The sequence below is a fragment of the Mauremys mutica genome, chromosome 1, assembly GCF_020497125.1.
Source record: "Mauremys mutica isolate MM-2020 ecotype Southern chromosome 1, ASM2049712v1, whole genome shotgun sequence".
NCBI lineage: Eukaryota > Metazoa > Chordata > Testudines > Geoemydidae > Mauremys > Mauremys mutica.
Genome location: NC_059072.1, coordinates 31,948,443 through 31,965,996, shown reverse-complemented (window position 1 = coordinate 31,965,996; position 17,554 = coordinate 31,948,443).

Below are 17,554 nucleotides of genomic sequence, written 5' to 3'. Positions count from 1 at the left end.
AATTTTCAAGGTGAACTCAGTTATTGGTAGTGTGCTCCTAGTTTCTAGCCACCAATTAGAAGTCAGTCAGGAACTACCATCACCCCTGTTGCATCACATATTTTTCCACCTGCTCATTTGATATTTATCTCTAGCATAGTGGTTGCAGTGACAGAGACTGTCTCAGGTTCAAAGCTCTTAGCATCCTTGCTTGATGTGCACAGGCATGCATTCCAACTTGGACTGTAAACAGTTTGGGACAGGGAATTTTTGTTTTGTGTCTGTATGGCATCCATCACAATGGAGTCCTGGACAATGACTGGAGCTCCTAGGGACTACTGCAGTACAAATAAATAAAATATGCATACATGTTAATTTGGCAATCTGCACTCTTGCTCATCAATTTAGCTGGTGTAGTTCCAATGGTCAGACCCCTCGCCTAAGGCTATATAGCTACTTAATAACGTTGAGCATCGGCATTATGAAGAGTCTTGTTTTTGATTACACGTTAGCATTTATAAGAGGTATAAGAATAACTGAACAGTAAAGTGAGAAGTAGGATGAGGGAACTCAACATATTGACAACGTCCCTTTAAATACTGTAGTTCTGAGATAACCTTAAATACCAATATTTTACCCAAACTGGGGCAGTGTGATCTAGTGGTAAGAGCAGGTTATGGGAGTCAATAGTCTTGCATTCTATTCCTGTTATTACTGACATGCTATGTGACATGAGGAAAGCTACTTAATTCCACTGTCTCTTAGTTTCTCCATCTGTAAAATGGGTTGTTATAATATTTATTCTCCTTTTTAAAATACTTGGAGATATTTGTGTGAAAGTTGATATGTAAGTGCCAAGTATTAGTAACAACGTATACATTAAAATTATCACTACATTTTCAAAGCTCAGTTGTAACACTGAATGAAATCTCACAATCTCTACCAATCTCTTCCATGTAGTTTCTGGCCGAGTATGTAATAATTTTGAGTTTGTACCCATTTACTTCTTTTCTACTTCAGCCAGAATGCCTGAGTTTAAATTTTATGCTCTGAGGCAGCCACAGTTTACAGTAATGATAAAGAAGCCTTCACTTATTCCAGACCTTTTTGTTAATAGCACACACTCTGCTAATCTTTCATGAGTCTTCTGAAATGTAGAGAGGGCTGTATAGTTTTGGGTAAGGTAACCTGAAAAATAAAACCTGATTTTAAAGTTATTCATTTAAAAGAAAATTCACTCTGATTTATTACTGGTGTAAAATAAAATGAATAAATATATGGAGATCTACCTATATCTCATAGAGCTGGAAGGGAAGGGTCATTGAGTCCAGCCCCCTGCCTTCACCAGCAGGACCAAGTACTGGCTTTTGCCTTAGATTCCTAAGTGCCCCCTTTGAGGATTGAACTCACAACCCTGGGTTTAGCAGGCCAATGCTCAAAGCACTGAGCTATCCCCCCTCCTCCTGATTTTCAAAGGGAACACCCTTTTATGTCAATAAGAATTCACTGCATAGACTAAGAAGTTCATGGTATTTATTGCCCAATTGGCATCTTATTTGATTGTGTGTGCATGTGTCACATGTACCCATATGACATTAAGACAGTGTAAAAGTCTTTCTATGCTATGCTTTCCACGATACAGAGAACTGAACTCTCCATTACAACTCTGTTGTGGGCACGACAATCATTGCAACTTCTCTAGGCTGCCTTAGTGGCAGCATAGGTATGATCTTTGCCCATATTCTTCTATCTGGTTTGGTAACAGATAGCTGTGAATAGAGCCCTGAGTTTTTCACAAGTGTGAAATAAAATGAAAACAGCCCATAAAGTTAAAAACAAAAAACTTACCCCACATTGGCCTCTCCTGTCCTATGGGTCTGGGCTGGCTCCACACTCTGGGTGTTGTGACCAGCTGCATGGAATTGTAGCATGGCTCAGCTTTGACCTGGCTGCTTTGCTATCATGACAGGGCTTCCAGGCCAAATCTGAGTGAGTGGTGCTGCAACCCCATGTAGCAGGTCACAATGCCCAAAGTGGGGAGCCCAGACCAGTCCCGTGGGCTCACTCTGCAATGCCCCCAGGCCTCCCACACACATTCCTGGGTTCAGGATCAAACACCCCACTGTCTGGGCCTCCCACATGAACACCCAGTGGCAGGGCCTGACACTCTGGACCTCCAATAATAAAACAAAATAAAGCCTAATTAAAATAAAACTGAAAAATTATACAAATTAAAAAGAACATCACGGGGCTTTAGCTATGAAGGCTCTATTACAGGAGGTTTTTAGATCTATGCATATTTCACCCAGTCCAACTGGTGTGACCACAGTAAGTATTTGGGATGAGGCCAGAGCAGCATAAAAGCCTCAGTTTGGCTGGAGGAAGATTGCCCTGGCACAAGCACTATGGAAGACAGCCATAAGACTATCTTTCAAGGGCCCCCTACCAAGCCTTGGCTGGGGCCAGAAGGGACATGTCAGGGATAGCACCACAACTCCTGTGCTGTGGAAATTCCTATAAGGGAGCCTGAAGAGCTGGCTGAATCAGGCCCCCAGGTAACTTAAAGCTGTATTAATCTCCCCTACCATGCCTCATGAGTTGCAAGTTCTGGGTTGTGCCTCTTTTTCCCCTATATATTTGGTCATGGCTGACAATATATTTTTTCATCACCAGTGTAAAAATATAACATTGGATTTCAGTAGTCCTTCCATTATGGAAAAAAATAATAAATTGTTCACATAAAAGGTATAATAATAAGCTTAGGGGACTGATACCACTTATTCATACCATTGGTAGCACCGAGAAACCGGGGCCCTGTTGTACTAGGTGCTGAACAAACACAAGAGAGGGAGTTGGAGTATATTCTTTTACTTTCCCCAATGACTGTCAATAGTTAAAAATTGAGTGTGATTTATAAGAACCTTGGTGTTGATACTTTAGCAGGAAACATGCCTATTTTTCAATTCTCCGATATTTAATAGCGGTAGAACTGGGTATTATGTAGTAAGTGAGAGAATAATTTATTAATATGTATGATGATGTAGATATTATTCCAGAAGCTGGTTGCCTATTCACATCCATTTTCATCCTTCAGATTGGCATCTCTGTAGGTTTTGTAAATGCTAAGGAAGATTTATACAGGCTTGGGCACTATTATACGGTTGCTGAGCTACTGGGATGCTTTGTTTTCTTTTTTCACAAAGCTAGATTGCTGCAGCTCTGTCTGAGGTCATCTCCCTAAAAGAGGTTGGCAGACCATAAGACCTGTCTGAGAATGCAGGACTCCTCTGTTAAATCACCCTATGGGCAGGTGCTAAACCCTGCCTTAAGATTTATGGTAATTACTACCGACAGGTTGGCAGGTGAATCTAGTTAGCTCCTGCCAGGCTATAAAGGGGTTAGGAGCCTCCCCTTAGGTAAAGGGATCTAGGACAAAGGAGAGCAATCCCAGAAACGGTGAAATGTAGAGTAGCAGGTTGTTCTGTTGTGATAATTTAATTTACTAATAACACCAAACTAGGAGTGAGTTTGGACCCTGACTCAGGATCTGTGTGCTTTGTGAAGTATGGGTTAGAGACTCAGCCTATGCACACTCCCCTTAATGTAAATTCATCTTTGCTTTGAATGTTTCAGGACTGGCCTGAGTAGTGAGGGTTCTCCAAGTGTAATATAATACCATACATCTTGAAGCCCTGGATCTCCTTTGGGGAGAACTAGCTGAGTGTTGATATCAAGCTTCTGCTATGTACCATACTGGAAGTACTCTTAAAAATTTTATGTGTATTGATCTGTGTGTGACAGGTTGCCCCCTTCAAGGTGCCACCTGATGTGCTGAGATATCACTAAAGACGTCTGTTCTGTCAGCATGGGCCCACTTTAACCTGTCTTGCAAAACCAGGCTCTTAAGCCTCCTCTAGTGCACAACAGGCAGGGCCACACCCAGCTACAGAAAGACAGACACTAAGATCAGCTCTGGGAAGACTCAGCTTAAGGGGCTTGCCCCAGCACTCAGGCGCCTTCCTCCCTTGGAGTACAAACCCAAAGGTATATTGTCTTGCTCTGTATAGAAAAATCTGCACACCACAAGCTCATAAAAATTTACTGTCTTCCTTAACGTGAAGAGAGATATACACTCCTACTTGCCCCCCCAGTTAGAAATTTCACAAAATGGGTTTAATAATAAACAAAACAAATGTATTAACTACAAAAGACAGATTTTACTTGGTTAAAGGGATAGCAAACAGAACAAAGCAGATTACTTAGCAAAAAATCCCACACAAACTTTTCTCCAGATCAGTGGCACCGCTATGGGCACCCGCATGGCCCCACAATATGCCAATATCTTTATGGCCGACCTGGAACAACACTTCCTCAGCTCCCGTCCACTCACGCCCCTTCTCTACCTACGCTACATTGATGACATCTTCATCATCTGGACCCATGGGAAGGAGACTCTGGAAAAATTCCACCACGATTTCAACAGCTTCCACCCCACCATCAACCTCAGCCTGGACCAATCTACACGGGAGGTCCACTTCCTAGACACCACGGTGCAAATAAGTGATGGTCACATCAACACCACCCTATACCGAAAACCTACCGACCGCTATGCCTACCTTCATGCCTCCAGCTTCCATCCCGGGCACACCACAAGATCCATTGTCTACAGCCAAGCACTGAGGTACAACCGCATCTGCTCTAACCCCGCAGACAGAGACCAACACCTACAAAATCTCCATCAAGCATTCTCAAAACTACAGTACCCGCACGAGGAAATAAGGAAACAGATCAACAGAGCCAGACGTGTACCCAGAAGCCTCCTTCTGCAAGACAAACCCAAGAAAGAAACCAACAGGACTCCACTGGCCATCACATACAGTCCCCAGCTAAAATCCCTCCAACGCATCATCAGGGATCTACAACCCATCCTGGACAATGATCCCACACTTTCACAGGCCTTAGGTGGCAGGCCAGTCCTCGCCCACAGACAACCTGCCAACCTGAAGCATATTCTCATCAGTAACTGCACACCGCACCATAGTAACTCTAGCTCAGGAACCAATCCATGCAACAAACCTCGATGCCAACTCTGCCCACATATCTACACCAGCGACACCATCACAGGACCTAACCAGATCAGCCACACCATCACCAGTTCATTCACCTGCACGTCCAACAATGTAATATACGCCATCATATGCCAGCAATGCCCCTCTGCTATGTACATCGGCCAAACTGGACAGTCTCTAAGGAAAAGGATAAATGGACACAAATCAGATATTAGGAATGGCAATATACAAAAACCTGTAGGAGAACACTTCAACCTCCCTGGCCACACAATAGCAGATCTTAAGGTGGCCATCCTACAGCAAAAAAACTTCAGGACCAGACTTCAAAGAGAAACTGCTGAGCTTCAGTTCATCTGCAAATTTGACACCATCAGCTCAGGATTAAACAAAGACTGTGAATGGCTAGCCAACTACAGAACCAGTTTCTCCTCCCTTGGTTTTCACACCTCAACTGCTAGAAAAGGGCCTCATCCTCCCTGATTGAACTAACCTCGTTATCTCTAGCTTGCTTCTTGCTTGCATATATATACCTGCCCCTGGAAATTTCCACTACTTGCATCCGACGAAGTGGGTATTCACCCACGAAAGCTCATGCTCCCAAACGTCTGTTAGTCTATAAGGTGCCACAGGATTCTTTGCTGCTTTTACAGATCCAGACTAACACGGCTACCCCTCTGATACTTGACACACAAACTAAGTTTGATTCACTACAGAAATTGGCTACAAATAGTAATTTCTCACCCTAAAAGTTGTTTCAGGCAGATTAGAGAGAGATTCTTGAAAGCCAGCTGCATTGGCCTGCAGTTTGACACTTCAGGTATTATTACTCACAGGCTAGACAACCTTCCAGACTGGGCTTAACTCTTCTCCCCCCCAGTTCAGTTCTTGCTTCCAGGTGTTTCCCAGTGTCTCTTTGGGCGGGGAGGCAGAGGAGAACCACGATGATGTCACTCCCCTGCCTTATATAGCTTTTGTGTATGGTGGGAACCCTTTGTCTTCCAGTGGAAAAAACCCTTTGTCTTCCAGTGGCATTCAAGGTGGGCGGGGGTCCAATACCAGGTGGCTCAGTCACATGTCTCGGCAGGGTCATAGCAGCCATTACTTGCAGGCTGTCTGGAGGGTCCACAGGAAGACTAAGCTATTTCACAGTCCGTTGTCTTTACTGCTGGGCCATCGGCCCTGCCTGACTTTTTCACTGTTGTACCTGAAGGACTAGTTGTGGGTGTCACCCAAAGTAGCACATTTGAAATACAGATACATGGTCAATATTCCTAACTTTAGATACAGAAATGATACATGCATATAAATTGGATAATCACATTCAGTAAATTATAACCTTTCCAATGATACCTTACATGAGCCATCTTGCATAAAGTATATATTAGTTATACCATATTCATATAACAGTATTTCTAAGAAGAATATGGGGTGAAAAATATTAATTCTTCTTTTTTGCATGTATTAGCCTTTAGTCAAGCTGTGCATGATAATGAGCTTCCAAAATGAACGCTGATAGTGTTCTTATTAACATGCAGCTAAATCTAATTTTTAAAAGGACTTTTTAAAAAATGCTCTTCTTTATAATAACAACATCTTCAAAGAATACAGAGCCCCATTTTCAAAGGTGCTGAACATTCCAAACTCCAGCTGAAGTTTAAGGTGAGTCCACCATCTCTGAAAAATCAGACCCCTGGGGCTCAGTCTAGGTTAAACATTAATTGTTTTCAATAGCCATCATAAAGACAACTGTATTTAGCCTACTGAGAAAAGCTTTTCTTCTACCAATAGTGTGCTTTTCTCTTAGCCAAACATTTATTTCTCCATGTGTTATAAGTGGGACTGAACTCTTTCTCTTGTTTAAAAATTCAAATTATACATCCTGTATGCAGCACCATATGACACTCAAATATCTTTGCTTGTGCATTTGCTATGATGTCACCATAGCCCTGAGAATAGTTTGCAGCTCTGGCAGAAGGAACATGAAACATTGTTTTTATGGGCCTCACAAAAATAGCTATTCTGGTATTTAAGATATGTACGTTTTCCCCAAATTACAAACAAATACTGAGATAGGAAAACGCACACAAGTATAAGCACAATCATGTGGCGGGGGACAAAGACTTCTGGCTATAAGAAGACTAAAATTTGTTTCTTATAGGTTACAGAGGATTTGTGAAAGTATTATACAGGCTGGCAGCAACTCAGAAATCCTTAGTTGTTGCCAGCCTATGTAACACTCGCATATATGTAACTCTAGGGCAGGTAATTTTCTAATCTTCTCACGGTCAAATACATCGGGTTAGAATCAATAGGAACTGCATTCATTTACCCAAACATATAATTTAGCTGTCAGTGATTAAATGATCACTTTGTGGAAAATGCCATATTTCAAATACAGTGGATTCTCCCTACTAGATTTTTTTTTTAATTATGGTCTGTTAAAAAGGAGGCCTAGAAAGAGAAGATGAGGAGGATTGGTATCTACCAACGCCCATGCTCCTTTGCAGGAAATTAGTCATTTGGGATAAGCTCATCTTGTCCTTATAAATGGTCCCTATTCGGTGTTCCAAAAGAAGGCAAATATAACATCATCACTACTGTCTCTAACAATATATGACAGAGAAAATAATTCCTTCTGATTTGAAATGTGGCAATCAGTTTTTGCATGTGAGCAAGCATCCCCTCATGCATCACAATGAATCATCAGTATTGGAACCCATTTATACCCTGAGATACACTTGAGATCCAAGTTATCTCAAAGTGTCCATTTCTTTTCTAGAATTCCATTAATGTGAATCCTAACAGTACCTGTTAGGGTTAGAGAATTCCAAAAATTGAGTGCCTTTAAGAAGGAATGGATTGAAGTTTGCAGTAATACAGTATTCCAATAATAGCCTTGTCACTTGATGGCAGTCTGGCCATTCCTAAACTGCATTTTACAAATGTTTTGTCTGTGCTTTTATAAATCTTTCTGAACAGATGAAAGAGCCCATTACGACAAGCTTTTATTTTCTTTCCATGGGAACATACTGTAATTTGCAGCCCTTCTTTGTGCTTGGGAGATGGTAACACAAAGAGTAGCAGCAAATTTCAATTTAAGTTCCTTGACATGTAGGATTAAAGCCAGATTTGCTTGATTTGATTCTGCAAAAGGAATTAAAGAAAGGAGAATTAATTGGACAGAACTAACAAAACAATTGTGATGTAAAGAGCTGAGTAAATTTACTCTAGCAAGGACTAAAATAGCTTGTCAAAAATTTAACAAATATCAGGAGCATTCAAACTCTAATAAAGTTTGAAGGCTAAGATCTCATGCTTTTCCCAAACATGTTCATTTTTTTCTTCTCAAAAACTCAGAAAAACAAAGTAATAATTATGCCAATATAACTTGTTAGGTTAATTTAATATATTATGACTGGAGATCAACTGTGGATTTAGAATGGGCTATGGAGCTGAACAGCTCGAGGTCACTGCTTTGAATCTGGTCCAGCCTGATAGGAATTGTAAAGCTAACAGCTGTTTGGCTCCATATGTGGAAAGTGTTGGGGCTCATAGTCCAAATGAGCCAATAAACTACCCTCCTACCACAGCTGGTACTAGCTGGCACCTTGTTCTAATCACATCAGTGAGACCAAGAATGGATAGGACACAGACACCATCATCCACCAGCATCTCAGCCCTTAAGATGGCTCTCTCCAGACAGGGCTGCAGCCAGGATTTATGGGACCTAGGGAATATGTAGATAGAAATAGGTTTTTCTGGGTTGACTCCTCATCCCATTTTAGACCCCACTGGTACCTAGATACTATAGTGATTCATGTTTTATTTAAAAAAAAAAAAAAAGACAGAGAGAGAGATTTCTTCAGCTTGTTTCCTTCCCCATTTTGCTTTCCCTCTTACCAGGAGAGCCAAAACCATGTGAAGGATTTTCTTCACTTTGCTGAAGCAAATGATAATTGGCACAGAACTGGACACATCTGACACCTTTTACTGACCTGCTGGTTGTCTTCGATGTGGAGGGTAGTAGCAGCCAGCCTGCTCTTTAGAACTGGTTGGGAAATAGTTTTTACTATGCAGAAGATTTTGATGAGAACTTTAAAAAGCCATTTTCATCAACAATAAAAATTGCAAACCAAAAATTTTCAGCTGAAAACCAAACACTTCTATTCAGAAATGCCACCTTGGTGCCTCATGGGAGTTATAGTTTGCATATGTCATGTCCCCGTTCCTATGGGCTAGGAGGCTCTCTAGCTGGACTACATCTTCTCTGATGCCCCATGGTTTCCCCTTTTGGTGAGCCATTGTGATGCACCATGGGAATCCCTGGCTGTGGTGTGTTATGGGAAATGTAGTCTGGCTGGGGAGATCATCCCAAAGAGGAGAATGAGGGCATAAGTCACCCAAACTGCAATTCCCAACAGACCTTGTGGCAGCATTTCCAAATAATTTTTTTGGTTTGTAGCTAAAGACTAAAAAGTTTTAATATGGTGCGATGGGGTGTGCATACCCTGTACTGGGTTAATCCCATATTATGGATGGTGGAAGTCCCGTCCCTCAGATCGTACTGAGCATGCTCCAGATACTGCACTAGTATAAAGGAGAGCAGCCCAGCTCAGTCTGGGCAGAACACCAAGGAGGAAAGACGCTTGGTGGAGGCTCCAGCCCAGGAGCCGTTAGAGCCCTTGCCTGCGAGAGCCAGTGATCCTGAGACCCGGACCAGAGATCTGTTGCCATCGGAGTCCCAGGGAGTTACCTGTGCTGAGGAGCCCAGAGACCCCGATGTCTCCAGGCCAATGGGGGCTACGGGAAGCGGCGCGGGGCGAGGGATGTGCTGGCCGCCACTTCCCATCGCCCCCATTGGCCTGGAGCAGCGAACTGTGGCCAGTGGGAGCCGTGATCAGCCAAACCCGCGGATGCGGAAAGTAAACAAACTGACCCGGCCCACCAGGGTGCTTACCCTGGCAGGCCACGTGCCAAAGGTTGCCAATCCCTGATCTAGGTGTTGGAGAGCACACATCAGAAAAACAAGGACAGGGTAGGAACTGAAAAGGTGAAGTAACAATTAAGCAAACAGAGTTTAGCTTAAAAACATGTCTGAGCTATGACTGGAATGAGTAAGATCCCACCCACAACATCCAGCAAGTTAATGGGGCAGTAGGTTGCCCATTCTCTACCTGGATGGTAGACAATCTGGCATCTTTCAGGAGTACTGTGTTAGCTTAGAACCTGGGGCAGAGGTGGGAATAAAGATTAATAAATATGTAAAGAGCACATTAAAAAATGTGAAACATTCTTTTGGACCATGATTGTGAAATTTTCTGTCAAGAAGCCAATCCAAGAACAGGGGCAAGCACACAGTTATTTATTTTCTTGGAAAAATGCCTTCCTCTTGAGAAGAAATATCTCCAAGTTTTCAAACAAAAAAGAAAAATGGAATGATTTTTTCTCCCAAGCTACTACTGAGAAAGAGGACCACAAAAGGTGAAAAATAAGCTGTTTAAGTAACCAGATCTCACAACTTCTAAGTATGTCCAACATTTTGAGGGCAAACACAGAATTTTAAACATCAAACCCCTCTGTTCCACATGAATTTTTCAAACATGTTTGACACTTGTAGACCAGGTGCCAGCTCTTTCCAAGGCTGTAGGAGTCAGCTGAGCACTGACATTCATAGCTGGAAACCAGACCAGCTCACCAGTATGTTAGTATTGTTCAAGATAGGTGTTAGACTTGTAAGGATGTGTTTAGTATTTTGTCTCTATAAAATGCTTCTAAGTTGTTGCATGCATTAATCTTATTGTAATGTCTGGATCCCATGCTATAAGCATGGGCGCCAACTTATATGGGCTCGTGGAGCTAAAGCCCCAGGAATATTCAAAATCAGGGGCTCTGCTCCACCAATATTTGGAGCTAGGTTTCGCCCCTTTAAATCCCAGCCGCGGCCGGGAATCAGAGGGCTCTGGGCTGCCCGCTGCTGCGGGGAGCCCAGAGCCTTTTAAATCCCAGCCAGGGCCGGGAATCAGAGGGCTCTGGGCTGCCTGCAACCGTGGGGAGCCCAGAGCCCTTTAAATCCCAGCCGCGGCCGGGAATCAGAGGGCTCTGGGCTGCCTGCAACCGTGGGGAGCCCAGAGCCCTTTAAATCCCAGCCGCGGCCGGGAATCAGAGGGCTCTGGGCTGCCCGCTGCGGCAGGGAGCCCAGAGCCCTTTAAATCCCAGCCGCGGCTGGGAATCAGAGGGCTCTGGGCTGCCGGCAGCAGCGGGGAACCCAGAGCCCTTTAAATCTCAGCGGCGGCTGGGAATCAGAGGGCTCTGGGCTGCCCGCTGCTGCAGGGAGCCCAGAGCCTTTTAAATTCCAGCCGCGGCTGGGAATCAGAGGGCTCTGGGCTGCCCGCTGCTGCGGGGAGCCCAGAGTCTTTTAAATCCCAGCCACGGCTGGGAATCGGAGGGCTCCGGGCTGCCTGCAACTGCGGGAAGCCCAGAGCCCTTTAAATCTCAGCCACGGCTGGGAATCGGAGGGCTCTGGGCTGCCCGCAGGGGCAGAGAGCCCAGAGCCCTTTGAATCCCAGCCGCGGCGGCTGGGATTTAAAGGGCTCAGGGCTCCCCGCGGCTGCCAGCAGCTCAGAGCCCTTTGAATCCCAGCCCCTGGCCGCTGATTGCCCCCTCCCCAGACCCCTGCCCCAACTGCCCCCCAGGACTCCCACCCCCTATCTAAGCACCACTGGTCCCTGTCCCCCGTTACCCACTCCCGAGACAACTGCCCCTTGGGACCCTAGCCCCTATCTAAGCCTCCCTTCTCCTTGTCCCCAACTGCCCCCTCCTGAGACCCCACCCAACTTCCCCCCAGGACCCCACCCCCTACCTGTCCCCTGATAAACCTCCTAGACTCCCATGCCTATCCAATTGCTGCCTGTTCCCTGACTGCCCCATCCACCCCCCCCTGCTCCTTGTCCCTTGACTGGCCCCTGGAACCCCCTACCCCTTCTCCAACCTTGTAATCTTGTGGCACTGACGCGTTGTAGCTTCATTTTATATCGGCTTACAGGGCGGGAGTGGGGGGGGCCCACCATTTTGGGCCCCACCAAAAATTATACAAACCTGCCGCCTATGGCTATAAGGCAATATGTAAGTTTTGCTTTATAACTGTAAAAATGTCTGCTCTGAACTTCACAATACAGTCAGGAGGAGTGGTCGCCCCCCTCCCCCCCCACCCTGCCCCCAATCAAGAAGGACTATCAAAACTAATTGGGCCATTGTGAGACATCACAATACAAAGACTGGAATGATGGTCCTCTTACACCCATCAAGATGCTACATGCAAGAAAGCTGGTCCCTGTGGTCCTGATACCGCTCCCATGCATCCTAAAGTGGAAGGATTCTGCCCTGACCCTGCATAGGGGACTAACACTGGTTTCACTGAAATCAGCACATTCCAGGGCCCTTATTATGGTCAAAAGATTTGGCCCTTAGGGTCTACTGTAATGAGGAATTGTAGCCATTAGGATTTCTCATACAAATGGGGCACTGGAGGCTACTACCATCTGAAAGGGTGTCTGCTCCGCCAGAAAATACTGGCAACTTTTGATATACTTTGGTGCAATGCGGTTCATTTCAACCATGTTGTATTTCTAAGCACAGCTTGGCCATTCTGTATAAATTTGTATATAATGAGACAAGTCTGGCCCAACGACCAAAAAGTCTGACAGGCATGGAGTGAAGGGCCACGCCTCCTCCCCTCCCAAAGACAGAGGGAGAGCAAAAACATACTAATCAAATACACACCTAATATGGGGTTTGTTTTTCTGTACTATAGTTCTGTGTGTGTACATATACCTTTTGTTCCTCTTCTCTCTTGTTTGCTCTGTCCCCTTTAACATGCACTTTCAGCCCCATTCTCATCCGTCTCTCCTGCCCTCCGCAGAATTCAGCTCACAAGCCAAGTTCTGGTTGGAGTCTGTAAGAGTGCACGGCCATCCCTCCCTTTCAATCTCTGAGGGAGGCCACACCTCCTCACTGGCACACACTTGTGAGGGTGATCTAAAAAGGGGAATTAGCTGCTCCTAGTGTTCGGGCCCTCAGGCCAGGCAGAGCAATAAAGCTCAGTCAGGGTGGGGTAGCAAATAGTCTACAGGGCATGGGCAACCAGGGCAGAGCAACAACATCTGGAAGCCCCAAGCCCTTAGACAGGGTGTGAGCACCAACACAGTCTATGGGGCTCAAGCAGTGATGAGCACCTGCACAGTCTAGTGTATGGCTCAGTGGAAGGTACAGTAACACAGGCCTCCTGGCGGGGAGGCTGCCACCACAGGGGTTAGGGGGATGCAGGCCCACCCAACTCCACCACATCCCAGCCTAGAGCCTTAACAGTGGCAAAGTGTTCCGCCATCGGGTCAGGGGAGGATCTGCCCGCAACACACTGATCTTGTATCAGGCCAACACTCAACCAGACTGTCATCTAATTTTCCTGGGCTACTTCCTACATCCCTGGGGTTTGGTACCTCTTCATTGTTGTTGTCCTCCATCTCTCCAGGGTCGGTGGCCAAAAGCAGCTTGTTGGGGTCTCAGTCGGCCAGGAGGCAGTCGAAGCTGCTCCTTGGCGTCTCTGGCAGTCCTGAGAGTGCTCACCAGTTCTCAGTATAGCCAGGGTCCTCTTCAGGCTCCAGCAGGATGCATCTGTCTCTCTTGGCAACTCCAGTCCATCTGAGCTGCCAGCTGACTTTTTATACTTCCTCTTCTTGTACCGCTCCTCTGCTTCCAGCAGGTGGGGCTTGGCCTTCCTAGATCTGCTGAGCAGGTGGCAGGTTGTGATCCCTCCCTGTCAATCTCAGAGGGAGGCCTGCCTCCTCACTAAAGAGCCCCAGCAATAGATAGGTGTAGGGAAAGAATTTTTGCAGCAAAGAAGGAGTAGGGTTGAGATTATACAACAGCAGGTTGGGGATGAAGCTGGAGACAGAGCAGGAGCAAGGGGCTGGAGCAGGCTTGCCTGCAATGGAGGTCTCTTAAGGATCCAATTACAATACAAAAACATTGAAGTCAGGACAGTAGGTTACAATATATTTGTCCCTTGACCCAGTAAAAAAAAAAAAAAAGATTTGTAATGTAGATGTGGGATTTAACTGAGTTATAGTTATATGATTCAGTTAGGTCTTGGCCATGCTACAAATTAAAACACTGTATCTGGGTCAGGGGACAACTGTGTTGTACTGGAGTCACTTTGAAACTTGTTTTTGTCACGTAGATTGGTCCTTGTAGTGGTGTGCACACCACACCATTGAGAGCAGTCAGAGAAGGGAAAAGAAAACACAGGAATGTAGAAGAAAGGGGATCTGATCCCAAAGCCCACCAGAGAAATAAGTTCTATTACAACTATCATGTTCTTTGGCAGAAGTGTCTGCTGGTGACTCTTCTGATGGGCTGAAGCTGTTCACGGAACATGTTTGCCAATGGGACTTCTGTGGGTTGTGGTTCAGCCATATGACTCCTGGCACTAGGGTAAATTCACATGGGTTTGAGTATCTCTGCAAAAATTTCCAGCTCCCATCTCTAGATTAGAAATGTTTGCAATGGACCTTGGGGAACTTACCTCAGACTTCAGCAAGTCTTGTAACTCTCAATAAGGTTAGTTATCAGAGGAAGAGCTAGAATAGAGTTTGATATTATAATGTACTTTTCAAGCATCTCACAGTGTTCTACAAAGCAGAGGGACAGACGGCAGAATGTCAACAAATGTTTAGACAAATAGCACAGCCATTATTACTCAACTACAGCACACAGCCTTGGGTTAGGCATTAGAACCTGTTCGTCGGGAGAGGAAATATTGACCAGGACACTGACCAGGGGTCTGCAATTTAAAACTAACAGAAGAGGACTTTGATTTAAGATTTTGTCTAAAGGACTGATGTCAATATATTAAAATTCTACTCTGTACTTGTCTGACAGTGGCAGGGAAGATGAGCAATGGAGATATAAATTTTGTCATTGAAGTCCAGCTGTTTGATTACTTTCTTAGAGCCCTGAGAAGACGGCCAGAAAGGGTTATACAACTAGTAGGCTAATTGACCCGGATTCAACCTTTAGAGACATATTAGTAGATAATGTTTGTGGTTGTGTGTGTTTACATATAATTGTTAGAGACTGAAAATGTAACTAAACGGTTCCTGTTTATCACTGTATTCTGTTAATTCAGATATCAAAAAGGCTGTTCACATTTAAATGAACTGTCTTCATTTCTCTTTGAAGTATGTAATAAAATATCTGTAAATGGCAGGAGATAGGCAATTGCCTTATGTTAATCCATGTAGTTAATTACCGGTGATGCTTAAGAAACAGGAGGTTACTTCAAAGCTAGGATAATTGCCTATTGTTCACCCAAGGACTGCACACTGTCAAGAGACTATCATGGCCTGCCAGTGATTTATAAAGAAAGCTTGGGCCCTGATCCTTTCATCTCAGATCTGCTTAAGCTTCATCAGAGGAAGTTTGAGTTGCAAGACTGAGATCTCCAGTTCCATTCTGGATCACTCTGATATTGGACACTGGACTATAAGCTAATGAACTAATTCGGGAAAGGACTCTGCAACTCTAAAGCTCACTTTCTCTACTATGAAACTGACCTAAGAACACTTTTCAGACCTGTATGTATAATGATCTTTTAACCAATACTCTCTCTTTTCTTTTTTAATAAATGTTAGTTGAGTTAATAAGAATTGCATAAGAATTTAGTTAATAAGAATGTATTTGGGCAAGATCTGAACTATTCATTAATCTGGTGGATAATGTCCAATCCTTTGGGATTGGTAGAATTTTTTTAATATGATGAATAATATTTTCCGTAATCCTTAGCATATTTGACTTGGCTGTCTGGGTAGGAGCTCAAGGCTGGGTTGCTTTAAGGGAACTGTATTTCTGGCTTCTGGGTAACCCGTAAATTATTGTAGAAGTTGTTTTGCTGCTAGTTTGGTGAATCTACAGATTAGAATAACCACCAGTTTGGAGGACTGTCTGCCCCATTCTTTGCAGTTTGCCCTAACTGAGCAGACTCAGTGTGGCCCTCCTGGGACTCTGGTCACAAGGGCATTGAGAAAGCAGTGTTAATATTTCATGTTGAGGACAGTAGCCTTCAGTTATACAATTGTCCCACCTTACAAACAGTAGGGATGAGACTGATCACTAAAATAATATAAAGGGAGTATATCATGTAGAATATGTACAGAATAAAATCAGCGTTGGTTAAAAACTATGTTAATGATATTGTGTGATGCTTGTTAAAAAAAAAAAAGAAGAGAAAATCTAGCTGCTTAAACGATCCACCCTGGCTAATAGTAGGTAGATGCACAGGAAAATTTCAAGCCCCGCTCTTTGCTCTACCTCCAAACTGTGAGGAGTAAACAAAGAAGCTCAGCCTCAGTGGAGAACTCAACCCCTGACCCTCCTGTGACCCAAACTGGATGTTTTGGTGTTGCCGGCTGGCTCACGTTTCTTGCTGAGATATGAGGGCAGGAAAAATGGGATGTTTGGATTGAGTGGCTGCCTTGCATCCTGGCCACTTTCCCTCTCTTCAAGGACCCAGATGTTTGTGCTAGGTTCTGTTGGTGCTGTTGCTGCTTCCCACAGACTATCACAGCACCCCTTGGTTGCTGCCTCCATGCTGCCTACTTACCTCCCACAATTTAATTGTAATCATGGGTTCAGGGAGACTGAATCATTTTATGGGAGTGGTCTCCCTGCAATTAAATGGGTCTGAACAGGGCCCCAAACGAGATTGCTGCTTTTACAGATCCAGACTAACATGGCTATCCCTCTGATACTCAAAGAATCCTGTGGCACCTTATAGACTAACAGACGTTTTGCAGCATGAGCTTTCGTGGGTGAATACCCACTTCTTCGGATGCAAGTGGTGGAAATTTCCAGGGGCAGGTTTATATATGCAAGCAAGAAGCAAGCTAGAGATAACGAGGTTAGTTCAATCAGGGAAGATGAGGCCCCGTTCTAGCAGTTGAGTGAAAACCAAGAGAGGAGAAACTGGTTCTGTAGTTGGCAAGCCATTCACAGTCTTTGTTTAATCCTGAGCTGATGGTGTCAAATTTGCAGATGAGAACGAGATTGAGTCAGCCATCATAGGTAGTAGTGAGCAGATTTGTGCAAAGACCTTTGTGATGTGGCAGAAACAGCATATAGGCATGGGCAAGAACACAAAAAGAAAAACAACTGGGAAACTCATTAGGCATACTGTGTCCAGCCTTCAGTTCAGGAGTGCAGACTTTTATCCTTTGGTTAAAGCAGAAGACTGGGAATCAGGATTCCTAGGTTCTGTTACAACTCTGCCACTGAGTTTGAGTGACTATGGGCAACTCATTTTGTCACCCAGTTCCTTGTGTTATCCAGCAGCTGTCAAAAGGATATAGTAATACTTCCCTATTTCACACATATTTGAAAAATGCTTTGAGATGAAAGGTGATACACATTTAAATCCAAAGTAAGATGAGCACTAATAAAATCTCCCTCTGTAA